General features: G+C 40.0%; 1 protein-coding gene across 2 annotated transcripts in view; it reads left to right on the top strand.

The window, feature by feature from the left end:
* The window catches only part of THRAP3 (thyroid hormone receptor associated protein 3), a 75145-nt gene that overhangs the window by 19727 nt on the left and 38404 nt on the right, over positions 1-17014 (top strand). For both annotated transcript variants that reach the window (XM_032387804.1, XM_032387813.1), the window contains exon 2: positions 8134-8242. The gene's annotated coding sequence lies outside the window, so the exon portion shown is untranslated. The remainder of the gene's footprint in view (positions 1-8133; positions 8243-17014) is intronic.

The raw sequence follows: 17014 nt of genomic DNA, 5'->3' as shown, positions 1-17014 counted from the left end.
TGGAAGTGTAGTTTGAATTAAGAAAATAGGTCTTTAGGGGCGCCTGGGTGGCTCAGATGGTTGGGCGTCTGCCTTCGGCTCAGGTCATGATCCTAGGGTCCTGGGATCGAGTCCCGCATCGGGCTCTCTGCTCCCTGGGAGCCTGCTTCTCCCTCTGCATCTCTCTCTCTCTCTCTCTCTCTCATGAATAAATAAATAAAATCTTAAAAAAAAAGAAAAGAAAAGAAAAGAAAATAGGTCTTTAAAAGTTTTGTGTGAACAGAGATATCATTGTGTTAGCTTTGATAGTACAGGAAGTGAATAAAGTGACTTGACGTTACCTGAGGTTCAGTGTTTACTGTTGTTCAAGTTAATTTGCCATAATCTATATTTCCCATAAAAATACTATTTTTTTATAAAGATTTTATTTATTTGACAGAGAGAGACACAGCGAGAGAGGGAACACAAGCCGGGGTAGTGGGAGAGGGAGAAGCAGGCTTCCCACGGAGCAGGGAGCCCGATGTGGGGCTTGAACCCAGGACCCTGGGATCATGACCTGAGCCGAAGGCAGACGCTTAACGACTGAGCCACCCAGGTGCCCCATAAAAATACTATTTTGCCTTATAATTTTTTATTGAATTCATTAAGAAACATTATCAAATCTGCACCAAAAGCTAATTTCCAAAGCCTTTCAGTATTCAGTAATAAGGTTTAAGTGTGGTTCTTTAGAAAAATTTTAGATTAAAAAAATATCGCAATAAAATTTTGCTGCGAAGCCATTGAACTGCTGTTTGGTAGTGCAAATCAGGATCCACCTTCTATTTCTTTCTTTCTTTTTTTTAAAAAAAGATTTTATTTATTTATTTGACAGAGACACAGCAAGAGAGGGAACACAAGCAGGGGTCGTGGGGAAGGGAGAAGCAGACTTCCCTTGGAGCTGAGAGCCCGAAGCGGGGCTCGATCTCAGGACCCTGGGATCATGACCTGAGCCAAAGGCAAGACAATGACTGAGCCACCCAGGCGCCCCTCACCTTCTATTTCTGACAAAAATTCACAGAAGTGACCATGGTTAAGTCTACAAAAGTGAATTGACAGTGAATGAGGGGGACTTTTGATAATACTGGCTCAACATGTGATTAAAAGTTCTTTGTAGAGTACCTGCTGATGAATAGTACAGTGAATAACCATATGTTTGAAACACCTTACATTTTCACAAAGCCCTGTAAATTTGTCCAATTAAGTCCTTTCTTCTTTACGTATTTTTTACCACCACCATTTGCCACACATCTCAGCAGATTCAGGGTCAGGTTGTATTAGTGTTCTCTCACACGTCTTTGAAAGATTCTCACCTCTAGTTGTTCCATATAGACTATTCATAGAGGCTAACTCTTCAGTCACTTCAAAACCAGCATTGACTTCTGCAGTAAACAGCTACACACTGTCTATATTATCTGTTGAATCAAGAGGCAACGGTGGTGAAAATCATTCCCTTCCCCTTTTAACAAATACTCAGTTGTTGAGCAGTTTCAGATTTACAGAAGATCTGAGAAAATAGTACAGAGTGTTCCCATGTATACCTCATGCCCATTTCCCCTGTTAACAAATTAGTATGGTACATTGGTCCTAGCTAATGAACCAGTGTTGATGCATTCTTGTTAACTAAAGTCCTTACTTTATGCACATTTTCTTAATTTTTACCTAATTCCCCCTTTCTGTTCCAGGATCCTATCTAGGATATACATTTAGTAGTTACGTCTCCTTAGACTCCTCTTGGCTGTGACACCTTTTCAGACTTTTCCTATTTTTGGTGACTTTGACAGTTTTGAGGAGTGCTGGTTAGATACTTTGTAGAATGTCCCTCAGTTGAGATTTTTCTCATGGTTAGACTGGTGTTACGGATTTTAGTGAGAAAGACCACAGAAGTAAGGTATCATTTCCTTCACATCATATCAAGGAATACATGTTACCAACATGATTTGTTGTTGATGTTAATTTTGATCACCTGGCTAGGTTTCTCTGGTGTAAATTATTCCCTCCCCTCCATACTGTACTTTTTGGAAGGAAATCACGAGGCTCGCTCTACTTCACTTACGGAATGGAGAGCTATGTTCCACCTTCTGGAGGGTGGAATATATACATAAATTATTTGGAATTCTGTGGCATGGGAAATTGGTCTCTTCTCATCCATTATCAGTATAGATTCATAGATACTTTATACTTTGAGTTATCCATTACTTCATTTTGTTCAATTTTTTTTTTTTTAATTTTGGCTCTTGAACACTTTCAGTTGGACAGAAATGTCCTTTTGACATACTCCCTTCGTTGTGGTGGTTTTTGTATGTTCGTTTGTTGCACTTTCTTCCTTCCTGGCACTACAAGATATTCCAGGCTTATCCAGTGTATTGCTGGCCTCAGCCCTAGAGTCAGTCATTTCTCCAAGGAGCTTTGGTTTCTTTTATTGGAGAATATTATTAGAAATCAAGGTGTGGGTGCTAGGTGTGCTTATTGCTACTGGAATGTTACTGTGTATAGGTCTTCTCAGCTGACAGAGCAAGGAAATAATGTGTGTGATTACATACAGGAAATAGGTGTATAATAACACATTTTATATACATACAGAAATATCTGTAAATATTTCTGATGTATCTGTGTGTATCCATTTGTATCTGTATTAAGCTAAACGGGAGCTTATACTGGTATCTCCACTTCTAATCCAGTACCACCTGGATCATTCTAGCCTTTCTGTCTGTCTTGTTTGTGGCCTCCCACTCCCAGCAGTGAGAAATTTGGCTCACACCATCTGCCATCCATTTATTAATTCCAGTATACATATGTAATGGTTTCAGAATATGTTATCCCATACCCCCATGGGAAACAACTTCAACATCTAGAATACAGTGATTATATGCAGTTCCTTTTGCTGTTTTCCCTGTTTCACTCATTTCCATAGTTACTTAGGTCAACTCCTTTCTCCTCTACCTGCCTTATTTTTTTTTTTAGAGAGAGAGAGAGAGAGACAGCACAGTGCACAAGTTGGAGGGGCAAAGGGAGAGGGAGAGAGAATCTCAAGCAGACTCCCTTCTGAGCACAGATCCCCATGCAGGTTTGATGCGGGCTTGATCTCATGACCCTGAGAACACGACCTGAGCTGAGACCCAAGAGTCCGATGCATCCGATGCTTACCTGACTACGCCACTCAGGCATCCCTGCCTTATTTTTTAATTGACTACTGTTGTTGCTCCCATTGTCCTCAACTTTTCCAGTCGAAAGGCTAATTTTTTTTTTTTTAAAGGTTTTATTTATTTGACACAGACACAGTGGGAGAGGGAGAAGCAGGCTCCCCGCCGAGCAGGGAGCCCGATGCGAGGCTCGATCCCAGGACCCTGGGATCATGACCTGAGCCAAAGGCAGATGCTTAACGACTGAGCCACCCAGGCGCCCCAAAAGACTAATAGTCTTAAGATGATTTTCTCTGGACACATTTCTTTGGCTGCCACAAACATGATTTAATCAACTCACTGTAAATAAATGGCTTTCCCTGTTTCACTAACAGATGAACCACTCAGAAACTTACTTTGGTTGTAGCTTCATTTGTATTTTTGTGAAGATTTTGTTAGGATGAGATACTGTTTTAAATTTCCTAATTTTCTAACAAATGGTGTTAGATACGAATATTGTGATGAGTGCTTAGTTTGGTAGCGTCGACATACATTGTATCCTTGGCACAGTTAGGTGTTTTTCATAATAGAATTTTTCCATCTAAATCATTAACAAAATAATCCACACTCCACACTGTCCCTTAAATGGGTAATGTTCAAAGTCCGCTTTTGTCTTGTTTTACCATATGGTGATATACTGGTAATTTAAAACTAATAAAATGACAGAATGCACGGTACTTGAACAACTGAGCTGTAACCGCAGCACTGCGATCTGTAGCAGCACAAAGTGGTGAGACCACATGCGATCTCGTTTGCAGCTACTCCACTCTGCTGTTGTGTGAAAGCAGCTAGCTGCAAACGAAGGGACACGGCTGTGTTCCAGTAAAACTACTGATAGATGTTGAAGTTGGAATTTCATAGAATTCTCACACATCCTGAAATACTCCTGATTTTTTTCATCCATTTAAAGATGTAGGAACAGGGGCGTCTGGGTGGCTCAGTTGTTAAGCGTCTGCCTTTGGCTCAGGTCGTGATCCTGGGGTCCTGGGATCGAGCCCCGCATCGGGCTCCCTGCTCCGCGGGAAGCCTGCTTCTCCCTCTCCCACTCCCCCTGCTTGTGTTCCCTCTCTCACTGTGTCTCTCTGTCAAATAAATAAATAAAATCTTAAAATAAATAAATAAATAAATAAAAATGTAGAAACAATTAGCTCATGGGTGGTGAAAAAAGAAAAAATAGGTTGGGCTAGATTTGGCCTGTGTGCATCATTTGATGACCCCTGAATGTAGAAGGCCCCGTATTCACCACCCATATTGGAAGTATCTTTCTCTCCAAAGCCACTTGTAGTAATTTCACCAGCCTTGGATTCAGTCTCAGTTCCTGCCGATGCCACAGAAGGGGCTTAGAAGAGACATTGCACGGTTTTCTGTGGTAAAACACTAAAGGTTTATTTGCCCAGCTGTCATAATCTCCTCAATTCCTAGTAATTTTTTTTTTCGACAGGAGGTAGCTAAGGTTAAATTTTGTTAGTTTTTTTTTTTTTTTTTAAGGTTTGATTTATTTTTTTGACAGAGAGACAGCGAGAGAGGGAACACAAGTAGGGGGAGTGGGAGAGGGAGAAGCAGGCTTCCCACCGAGCAGGGAGCCCGATGCGGGGCTCGATCCCAGTGGGATCATGACCTGAGCCGAAGGCAGCTGCTTAACCGACTAAGCCACCCAGGCGCCCCTCCTTTTATTTTTTTTAAAAATTTTTTTATTGTTATGTTAATCCCCATACATTACATCATTAGTTTTAGCTTTTATTTTTTTTTAAAGATTTTATTTGAGAGCCAGAGAGCGCACGCTGGAGGAGGAGCAGAGGGAGGGGAACAATCAGACTGTGCTGAGTGCGGAGCCTGACTTGAGCTTGATCTCAGGACCCTAAGATCATGACTTGAGCAGAAACAGAGTCAGATGCTTAACTGACTGAACCACCCAGGCACCCCTAAATTTTATTTGGTGGGTATTTTAATTTAACGTGAATAGAAGACACTGCTCTTTTGTTCACTTCTATTGGTCTCTTGCTTTTGATGCTAGGAGCAAATTAGTCTTATACAAGCAAGTTACGCTTGGTGGTTTAAAGGACTAGCTTTGAACTCAGATTCATAGGAACAGGCAAGGTCATCCTTGTGTTTTCCTCATGTTCTTTATCTCAGTAACTAAGATTACTGTGGGTGCCTGAGGTGAGATGAGGAAAAAAAATCAAGTCTTTAAGGGGGTACAAATACTGTGGTCCTAGAATATTAGTGTTTACCTTCTGTTTGGATTTAGGAACTAAGTTGTTACTTAAGGTCTGGTAGTGTTTGGAACATGGGAGTATTCTGAGGTACACTCTGGTCTAAGCCACTCCTGTCCTTTACCTGGATTATTATAGGCAATATCTACTAATTTCTTCTGACCTTGTCCTATTGAAATCTGTTCTACATTCAGCAGCCAAAATGATCCTTCTAAAACATAATTCTGGTCATGTTACTCTTCTACTGAAAACTTTCCATTGGCTGCCCACATTACCCAGAAGAAAACCAAAGTCCTTAAATGGCTTGTAAGGCCCTGTTTGTTCACCCATGTCTTTGTACCCCTATCTTCCCCCTAGAATATAAGCTCCGGGAATGAAGAGATACTTAAATTGTCAAACCACCATTGCCTAGAATAGTGCCTGGCAATGTGGTAGGTACTTAATTAATTTTTTGTTGAATAAGTGGACAATTAGGGAAATTGTGTAGAGGGGAAAAGCTATATTGTTGGCAGTGCCATGGTATCTTGTTAATAATTTGGTATTTGACCAAGGGAAAAGTATGCTTGTGGACTGTCCAGATGACACAGGCAGGACAAGTTGGGGAGGGTGCATAAAAATGGGTGGCAGGGATGACTCAGGGCTTTAGGTGTCTCCTTACTGTCACAGAATAACTGAGGGCTAGATCCTCAGATTTGCTTCTTCATCCATTGTTAACAGTGGAAGATTGAAGATTTGTTGGGGTGATAAAATTCTTGCTGGTGTCCAAGAGGAGGTTACTTAATAGGAAGAAAACATGATGGGGGGGCGCCTGGGTGGCTCAGTCGGTAAACGTCTGCCTTCGGCTCAGGTCATGATCCCAGCGTCCTGGGATCGAGCCCCGCATTGGGCTCCCTGCTCTGTGGGAACACTGCTTCTCCCTCTCCAGCTCCCCCTGCTTGTGTTCCCTCTCTCGCTATGTCTCTCTCTGTCAAATAAATAAAATCTTAAAAAAAAAAAAAAAAGAAAACATGATGGGGTAGTGAAATGGAAAGGTGTGTGTGTGTTTGCTAGCTCTCTGGTTAGAATCTTAAGGATGGGTGTATTAGTAGAATAGTCGTTTCTTTCATTCAGAGCATTGTAGAGTAAGCGGTTCTCAGTCCTGGAGACTTCCCTCCAGCTGACTGATGTGAGCCCCTGTGCCTCTGCAGTTAGAAACAAGGAGAAGTTTTGGCTGATGTAACCTAAGATACGTTCTAAAAATAAGTGGCAAGAATATATGGAAAAATACTTTGCAGGAAAGTTTTTGAAAGTGCTATATTACTGTTTATCAGCTAAGTAGATGTGAACACTGTCATTAATTTGGTAAAGGGGCTGACTGAATACTGATGTTATCTGGATAAAATAGTCTTTTTTAAAAAAAATATTTTATTTATTTATTTGACAGACAGTGAGAAGAGGGAACACAAGCAGGGGGAGTGGAAGAGGGAGAAGCAGGCTTCCTGCGGAGCAGGGAGCCCGATGCGAGGCTCGATCCCAGGACCCTGGGATCATGACCTGAGCTGAAGGCAGACACTTAACTACTGAGCCACCCAGGCGCCCCTTGATAAAATAGTCTTGTTAGTTTTAAGAGTAGGTTTTTATTGCCTCTTCCTAGTGTTAATTACCTGATTACCTTTGGTATAGGTCAAGATTTTATTGCTTGGGTTTTCAGTTTACTCAGCAAACATGTATCACTGTTTAGGTATACAGAGTTTGCAGTCCTTTGAGGGAAATTGACATTAATGGATATAATGAGATGAGTGTAAGGAGAGACATGTCTAGGGTAACACCAAGAAGCAGTACCGAACTCAGCCTGTGTGCACCAGGGACAGCTTGCTGGGGGAGGAGGTGTTTAGGCTGAGGGTTCACATGTACCAAGAGACCATAGCTTAAGCAAATATATTCCTTTCTTTTCCTGGCTAGGTAGGCAGGGTTCAGCTATGTGCAAACCACAGATTTCAGAGAAAGCTAAGGTGGGTATCTTTAGTTGAGTGAATGCTGAATAAATAAGTGAAAAAAAGAGTTTAAGACTGCATCTTCAGATTATTTGAATCTTGGGTGCTTTCTTACTCTATAGCAATATGGATGAATGGTAAGCTTTAATAAGCTAGGAGTAAGGGACATTACATACTTGCTGATCTTGGAACTTTGTTTTCCTATTTGTTTTGGATAATACTACATAGCTTTGATGTATGGCTATGTTAGTAATGTGTAGATCTGAGAATATTTAAATAACTGGATCAGAAGGTTTATTTTGTGCTTTGAGGGATGAGGATGGGAAGTTGTTTTAATTTGAAATGTGTTAAATTCAGTTCGGCATATCTCCGTTACATTTTTTTGTTTCAGGTATGTGATTCTTCTCAAGTAATTGTCCAGGTTAAATTATGGAATTCGTGAATTAGTCTTGCATAATGCAAAGCGTAGCACCTGAAATATTGCCAGTGAGAGTATCAGGTTTTAAGAGGAAGGTTTTAGTTGCCATTCTGCAGCCTTACTGTATGTAGGGGGTTGGATGGATAAAAACGTGTGTGAGACACAAGACCCTCAGGCGAGTATGCTTTGAGAGAGAAGCCTGTGTCCACCTGGAGTAAAGTTGAGGGTTAAAGTAGAGTTTTTGCTTAGAGATTTCAAGCATCTGTATTTCACGATACAATCTGCAAGGTTTGGGTAGTTGTCTTATCCCTGCTTGTTTCCTCTCTTTCCAGAATTGTATCCTGACTTTGTAAATTGGAGAAGGCCGTGACACTGCCAGTGTTCTTTTGCGGATAGTGTCTGTTTGGGATCCGGTGCAAGTGGAATCATTGTTCAGATAAGGTAAATGCATGGTGCTAAAAGGAACTAATAATAACTTCATGGGCTTATAAAACCAGCCTTATGTTAAGAGTTGCTTATCTAGAAGATTCCTTAATAGAAGTTCTGGGTTCTTATTAAGCAGTGTTTATTTTTCAGCTTAATAAACTGAAACAAGATGATAAAGTAGCTCTGCTCTCCTCTCTGATTCTTTTTTTTTTTTTAATTTTTTTATTGTTATGTTAATCCCCATACATTACATCATTAGTTTTAGATATAGTGTTCCATGATTCGTTGTTTGTGCATAACACCCAGTGCTCCATGCAGAACGTGCCCTCCTCAATACCCATCACCAGGCTAACCCATCCTCCCAACCCCCTCCCCTCTAGAACCCTCAGTTTGTTTTTCAGAGTCCATTGTCTCTCATGGTTCTTCTCCCCCTCCGATTCCCCCCCCTTCATTCTTCCCCTCCTGCTACATTCTTCTTCTTCTTTTTTTCTTTCTTAACATATATTGCATTATTTGTTTCAGTCCTCTCTGATTCTATTGTAAGTTGTAGAATCAACAGTTAACCTTTTTTATTTTAACTAACTTAATAACACGTTTATTCATTAGGAAGTATTGAAAGATCATCCATAAACTTGACGTACATATAATCATTGTTAATATTTTGGTGAATAGTCTCTCTTTATGCATGTGTTACTTGGATATGTGGTGTGTGTTTAATCAAAATCTGGGCTGGACTTTCTTGTCTCACCTGGTTCTTGTTAACATTCCCCATTTGCATTTTTAAATGACTCATGGCATTTCATCATGGATGTGCCATGTAATTTAAAATTATCTAACTGGTTCTTTTTTGGTAGACATTTAGGCTCTTCTGCATTTTTCCCTGTCTGATAACTATGTGATAGACGTGAATACACTTATGTATACATTTGATTTTCCCTCAGTATATTTTCTTAACTTTAAAAAGCATTTTATATATTTATTGTATTTTTTTGTTTTACTTAATACATGTGTAAAAATCCTAGTTTCTAGAAGCAATCATTGCCAACTCTACTGTTTCTTTTGCTATTGCTTCTACATAATAAGCTTATTTTGCTACTTAGTGATTTTCTGGTTTTTGGTATTATCTGTTAATTTCCCACCTTGGATGGTAGTGGTTTCTGGTAGAATTCCCTGACCACCTCACACATTCACATTTATTGTCACTCTGGTTATAATGTAATTTTGGTTAGAGCAGTATTCATTGTAGGAGGTTTATGGTTGTGTATAACTTACAGCCAAATCATTTTACATGCTATGGTTAATTTCCTGTTTTGCATAGCTTTTTATTTTCTCTGTTGTTAGTATCTTTTTTTTGGTCTGTTTTGCTTAATTTCTATTTCTCATCAGTAATTAATCTTTAAACTCTACCCAGAAGTGTAAATCTTTCTCAATATTTTATTTTTTATTTTATTTATTTATTTTTAAAGATTTTATTTACTTGACAGAGATAACGAGAGAAGGAACACAAGCATGGGGGAGCTGGAGAGGGAGAAGCAGGCTCCCTGCTGAGCAGGGAGCCCAGACACCCAGGCTCCCCACTTCTCAATATTTTAAACATTTTAGGCATATTACAAGTTTTATCTTTCTGGAGATACCTTCTGATCTCCATTTTGGATGTTCTCTAGGTAGCTGCCCAGCTGTCATGCTTGCTATCTCAACATCATCATCCTCATGACTTTTCCCATGTCTCTTGTGCTGGATCCCATTATCTTTTTCCCATATCCTTTCCTTCTTGATTGAATCTCTTGTTTTGGAAGAGTACCTTTCTCCATTGGCTTCTTGAGAAAAGGGTACACAGGTGGTAAATTGTTTATGTCTAAAAATGCCTTTATTCTACTTTCATGTTGATTTTTAGTTTGGCTGGGTATAGAAGTCTAGTTTGGACATAGTTTTCCTTCAGAATTTTGAAGATACTGCTCTATTGCCCTTTGGCTTTCACTGTTCATGAGATGTTAGTTACCTTTGACCTATGAAACTTTAGAACTTCTCTTTCCCAGCATTCTGAAATTTTATAATGATGTTTTTCGTGTGGCTATTTTCATCTAATGTGCTGGTAACTTAATGGACTGAAAGTTAATGTCCCTCAGTTCTGGGAAATTTTCTGGAATTATGTCCTTGATTTTTCTCTCCTTTATTTTCTCTATTCTTTTTGTGGAATTGTTAATTGGATTTTGTATCTTTTGAACTGATCCTGTAAATTTATCTTTTTTTCTGTTGTTTCCATCTCTGTTCACTTTGTGGGAGATTTCTTTGATTGCATTTTTTTTTAAAGATTTTATTTATTTATTTGACAGAGAGAGAGAGAGAGACAGCGAGAGAGGGAACCACAAGCAGGAGGAGTGGGAGCGGGAGAAGCAGGCTTCCCGCTGAGCTGGGAGCCTGATGTGGGGCTCGATCCCAGGACCCTTAATGACTGAGCCACCCAGGCGCCCCCCCTTGATTGCATTTTCTAGACTGTTGTTTTTTTCCACTTATGTTCATATAATATTTTTTTTTCATATTCATCAACTTTTTTTTTTTTAAGATTTTATTTATTTATTTGAGAGAGAGAGGGAGAGCACAGAGCAAAAGTTGAGAGGGAGAAGCAGACTCCCTGCTGAGCAGAGGGCCTGATGTGGGACTTGATCCTAGGACCCCGGGATCATGACCTGAGCTGAAAGCAGATGCTTAACCGACTGAGCCACCTAGGCACCCCATCAACTTTTTTAAGTAATCTCCACCCAGCACGGGGCTTGAACTCATGACTCCCAAGATCAAGAGTCACATGCTCTACTGACTGAGCCAGCCAGGTGCCCCCATGTTCATCAACATTTTTATTTACTCCATTCATATAACTCTGAACAGCCACAGTCCCTATAAGAATATAGTTATGCTCTTCATATGTATGCAGAAACTTGTGCCTTCTGTGGCTGCCAGGACAAACTGGCAGTACTTAAGTTTTCTTCCAATTGCTGTAGATTACAAAGCCCTTCCTTCCCACCTCTCATGAAGGCTTTTCAATTTACTGACATCATGGATGATAAGATTTATTTATTTATGTTATTGTGGTAAGAACATTTAAGATGAGATCTGTCCTCTTAACAAATTTTTTTTTTTTTTTTTTAAAGATTTTATTTATTTATTTGAGAGAGAATGAGAGAGAGCATGAGAGGGGGGAGGGTCAGAGGGAGAAGCAGACTCCCCGCTGAGCAGGGAAGGGAGCCCGATGCGGGACTCGATCCCAGGACTCCAGGATCATGACCTGAGCCGAAGGCTGTTGCTTAACCAACTGAGCCACCCAGGCACCCTGTCCTCTTAACAAATTTTTAAGTGTATATAATTGTTGACTATAGATAGAGCATTGTACAACAGATCTCTAAAGCTTATTCATCTTATTTAACTGAAACTTGATGCACTTGATTAATAACTGCCCATTTCTGCCTACTCCCAGCCGCGTGACAACCACCATTCCACTCTGAATCTATGAATCTGTGAGATTGATGCCTCATAGAAGTGGATCATGCAGTATTTGCCTTTTTGTGACTGGCTTATTTCACTTAGCATCAGGTCTTCCAGATTCATTAGTGTTGTTGCATGTTACAGAATTCTTTTTTTTTAAGGCTGAATAGTAGTCCATTGTATGTATATTCCACATTTTCTTTATCCATTCTTCTCTTGATGGACATTTAGGTTCTTTCCACATCTTGGCTATTGTGAATAGTGCTGCAATGAACATGGGAGTTCTAGTATCTCTTTGAGATCCAAATTTCACCTCTTTTGGATAAATACCCAGAAGTGGAATTGCTGGATATGTATTCTTATATTTTTAATTCTCAGGAGCTCCCTTTTGTTCTGTGAAGCAGAGAGGTGAAATAGTATAGTATTTAAGATTGTGGATAGTTTCCTCGTGTGTAAAATGAGAGTAATAATAGTGTGAAAAATAAAAATAAAAAAAATAGTGTATGTCTCATGGCAGTGTTGTAACTTAAGCAAATTATGTGAAGCATTTGGAGAAGTGTCTGGTATTACTTTATTATTATTATGTTCCTGTCTTTTTATGATGGATACAATATCTTTTATCTCTGGGAAAACTAATAAATAGGCTTACCCAGACCTATCAGATAGACACTAATATTTTCTTTTTCAGTGGTTTTTTAATATTTTTTTAATATATCAGGAATTTTATTTTTGTTTATGGTAAGAAGAAGGAATCTAACTTTTTCTGCCAGGTTGTTAATTGGTTGTCCTGACTACTGATTTATCCTTTTACCTAGTGATTTGAAAAGCCACCTTTGGGGGCGCCTGGGTGGCTCAGTTGGTTAAGTGTCTGACTCTTGGATTCAGCTCAGGTCATGATTTCATGGGTCGTCAGGCTCCGGGCTCAGCGGGGAGTCGCTTGAAGATTCTCTCCCTCTGCTCCCCCCAACCCACATTCTCTCTCCTCTCTCAAATAAATAAATAATTTTTTTTTTTTTTTTTTAAGATTTTACTTATTTATTTGAGAGAGAGCAGGGAGTGAGGGGGCAGAGGGAGAAGCAGGCTCCCTGCTGAGCAGGGAGCCCAATGCAGGGCTCAATTCTAGGACCCTGGGATCCTGACCTGAGCCGTAGGCAGATGCTTAAACCGACTGAGCCACCCAGGCACCCCTAAATAAATAAATCTTAATAAAAGAAAGAAAGGAAAAGCCACCTTTGTAAAGTGTGTCTTACAGGGTATGTTTCTTTTGGGGGAGGTAATATTTCTTTTTTTCTTCTTTAAAAATATTTGTCAGAGAGAGAGGGTGAGAGTGAACGTGCGCAGCATGAGCACAAGCAGAGGGAGCAGCAAGCAGAGGGAGAAACGGGCTCCCCACTGAGCACGGAGCCGGATGCGGGACTCGATCCGAGGACTCTGGGATAATGACTGAGCCGAAGGCAGATGCTTAACTGACTGAGCCACCCAGGCGCCCCCCCGGGGAGGGGGTATTTCTAAACTTTATATTTTGTTCCATTTATTTCTCTAATCTTGTACTCAGTGTTTTTATTGTAGCCTTACTTCATTTTTTACTTAGTGATGTGAGCCTTTCTTTCCTCTCCACCCTCAGGAAACAAAATATAATTATATCCATACTTCATATTTTCATCCATAGAGAAATATGTCAGTTCTTCAAGAGACTTAAGTATTGGTAATTAGAAAATAAAATACTAGAAGGATATGTACGTAGGAAATCACTTGCGTAATTTTTTAAATAAGCATACTGGATTTTAACCTCTTTTTTTTTTTTTTTTTTTTAAAGATTTTATTTGACAGAGAGACAGAGAGAGAACACAAGCAGGGGGAGTGGGAGAGGGAGAAGCAGGCTCCCTGCAGAGCAGGGAGCCTGATGTGGGGCTCGATCCCAGGACCCTGGGATCATGACCTGAGCCGGAGGCAGACGCTTAATGACTGAGCCACCCAGGCACCCCTGGATTTTAACCTCTTAAGATTCTTATCTTTGGGGGCGCCTGGGTGGCTCAGTTCATTGGGCAACTGCCTTCGGCTCAGGTCATGATCCTGGAGTCCCTGGATCGAGTCCCGCATCGGGCTCCCTGCTCGGCAGGGAGTCTGCTTCTCCCTCTGACCCTAACCCCTCTCGTGTGCTCTCTCTCATTCTCTCTCTCTCAAATAAATAAATAAAATCTTAAAAAAAAAAAAAAAAGATTCTTATCTTTGTCTTTCAAGGCTGCTTTTGATTTTTTTGCTTCAGTCAGACGCTTGAGTCCTTGTTCCTGTGCCTGCTGTATGTGCTGGGGATACCAGCAGTGAGCAAGACAGATAGGACTTGTGTTCTTGGGGAGCTTACTTTTCTAGTTTGGGGAGGCAGATAAGATAATTTCAGTTTTTCCTAAGTGTTAGGAATGAAATAAGACTACCAGATAACTGGGGTTGGGGGGAGCATTGAGGTTTCATTAGATAATACACTACAGGAAGTCCTTTTCAAGTAGCTGAGATTAGCAGGATGGGAAAGGAGCCAGCCATGCTTGGGACTGCAGAAGAGTGTATTTGGAGACAATGGCAAGTGGAAAGGTGCTGAGACCATAAATGCCCGCCTTGTTTGAGGAACAGAAAGGCCATTGTGGCTCGGAGAGAGTTGTTTGAGATGGTGTTGGACAAGTAGGCAAGGGCCACATCACTTCGTATTTTGAAGCTGTGGCAAGCCAGATCTTTCCTATATAAACCTGATGAATTCAGTTTTGTTCCTTTATTAAGGAATATATATAAGATGTTCTAGGAGATAAATAGATCTATTTCTTTTTATTTTACTTAAATTTTTTTTTTTAAAGATTTTATTTGTCCGAGAGAGAGAGAGAAAGAGGCACAAGCAGGGGGAGCGGTAGGCAGAGGGAGAAGCAGGCTCCCCACTGAGCAAGGAGCCCGATGGGGGACTCCATCCTAAGGGCCTGGGATCAGGAGCCTGATCCTTGGGTCAGGAAGCTGACCCAAGCCGAAGGCAGACAAGCGCTTGATAGACTTTCTGTAGGTGGTTTATATGCTATTCCTGAAGGAAAGCCCAGAGAGAGGAGCTGCATTGCTCACATATATCTGAACTAAGTTCTGGTTGGGTGTTTTGATCTAACTGGAGTTGGGGTAGTTGTCTTGTCTTTAAATGTAGATAGTTTTGAATAGTGCCTTCTTCTTGGTTTCTATTGTAGACTCAGGATAGAATCCAACATGATAGCAGATCTTGAAATCATTTTTGGTTTCTTATGTAGAGTTGTGTGTTTAAGACATTTCTCTTTTTTTCCCCTCAATATATCTGGTGAAGTGCAGATATAAATGGAAAGCCATTAGGTGGTTAGATCAACAGGAAAATCTTAGTGGATAGAAACTATAAATTGTAAAAATAAAAGATGAATTTAAAAGTGACTAAATAGGGGCTCCTGGCTGGCTCAGTCAGTAGAGCGTGCCACTCTTGATCTTGGGGTTGTGAGTTTGAGTCCCATGTTGGGTGTAGAGATTACTTAAAAAAATTAATAAATAAAAGTGACCAAATAATAATATTGGATCAGATTTAAAACTTGAGCCTTCAAAAAGACATAATTATCATTGTTGTCCTTTAGGACAGCACTGTCCAAGAGAAGTCCAGTCTGAGCCATACGTAATTTTGGATTTTCTAGCAGCCACATTACAAAAGAAAGCAAATGAGATTAATTTTAATGACATATTTTATGTAATATATCCAACATATTCTCATTTCAATGTGTAATTAATATAAAAAATAGTTTACATTTTGATTTTTGTACTAAGTCTCTGAAATCCTGTTTATTTTCTACCTATGGCTCATCTCGGTCCAGACCAGTAACATTTCAGGTGCTTGGTAGCCACTTGTCTATTGGACAGTGCAGTCTGAGGGCTCATGCATCTGAAGGAACAGAAAAATTAATATGATTTAGTTATTGAATGATACACTCCCATCTTCCAAATATAATTTAAAGCAGTGAAAGAATAACATATAATGAAATAAACTTAAACATACACTTATTTTTTTTCCCTCTAAACCTTTATGTGATAGACTTGTTTGGAGAAGATGATTTGGTCCTAAGAAGATCAATGTCTATAAAAGATGTCAACTTATTTCTCCTAATAGAGTTATAAAATAGAACTCTGTGTAAACAGTGGCTGTCTGTGCATCAGAGGTGGGATGATAACTTGATGAAGGAAGATCACAGTCCTACTTCTTGGAATCTGCAAACAGTGTTCATGTGCCACTGGTTCTGAATTCCTTTCCAGGTTTCCTCAGTAAGAATCTTTGATAAATGGACTTCTTTTAAAGCTCTAAAGGTGATTGCAGTACGCACCACTGGTTCAGCCCAAGGTATTAGTAATAATTTCGTTTTAAAAAATAGTTGAGTGCCATAGTTGGCTGTTTAGTTTTTAAATAGGTTTACTATAATGAGAGCTGGAAGGAGGCCATAGGTCATTAGTTAACATAGGCTATAGTGTCTTTATTAAGTTAGAAGAGCTGAGAATTCCTCTAAAAAATAAAAAGATACTCCCCAGTGGTAACACATACTCATTTAAAACTGGAACTAAAATTGCTGTTACCCACCCTAGGGATAGAGGAGAACAGCCTCTGGGGTGAATTGAAGATTATTTAAGCTGCTGACTATGCTATGCTGTTCATTCTGTGTCTCTAATGATGAGAGATTAATTGCATAGATGATCCTGAGCTTAGTAGACCCTGACTGAGTAAATTCTCAAGAGAAGATGCCGCAAGTTGCCTACACTGGGGATATTGTGATGAACAAGTTCCAAATGAATGGCCCTCAACTGGCTGCTGCTGTTCCCTGCTGACACCCAGCAGCAAAGGGATTTGTTCTCCAGAGGTCATGACCTTAGAATGTGACCTTTTCTTGCTTCTGTATGCCTCTCAGTGCAACACATGCTGATTTAGCTAATAAAGGTATAAAACACTGTATTCTGTAATTATTTACTATTAATAGCAAGAAAATAGAATTCAGTGATGAAATCTCTTTGCTCTTAGGCTCCTCAGTATCTCCCTCTCACCACTCTGAGGTTGTAGCTAAATATAGCTTGTGGCATGAACTCACCTGCTATATGCCAGGCAGTGTATGTGCATTTATTTAGTTCACGTGGTGGTTCTGTGAGTGGTAGGTCACTTTTGGAAGTTTGGGAAAGTAGCTTACCCAGCTAATGAGTACAGGAGCCAAGAACCTAGTTCTTTTTCAGTGCCAAAGCCACTACTCACTGCAGAATCTGGTCCAGTATTAGAAAGTGACTCTCAGGGGC

This window comes from Phoca vitulina, unplaced genomic scaffold (assembly GCF_004348235.1).
Source record: "Phoca vitulina isolate PV1807 unplaced genomic scaffold, GSC_HSeal_1.0 scaffold2, whole genome shotgun sequence".
Classification (NCBI taxonomy): domain Eukaryota; kingdom Metazoa; phylum Chordata; class Mammalia; order Carnivora; family Phocidae; genus Phoca; species Phoca vitulina.
This window is presented reverse-complemented; position numbering and strand designations above follow the sequence as displayed.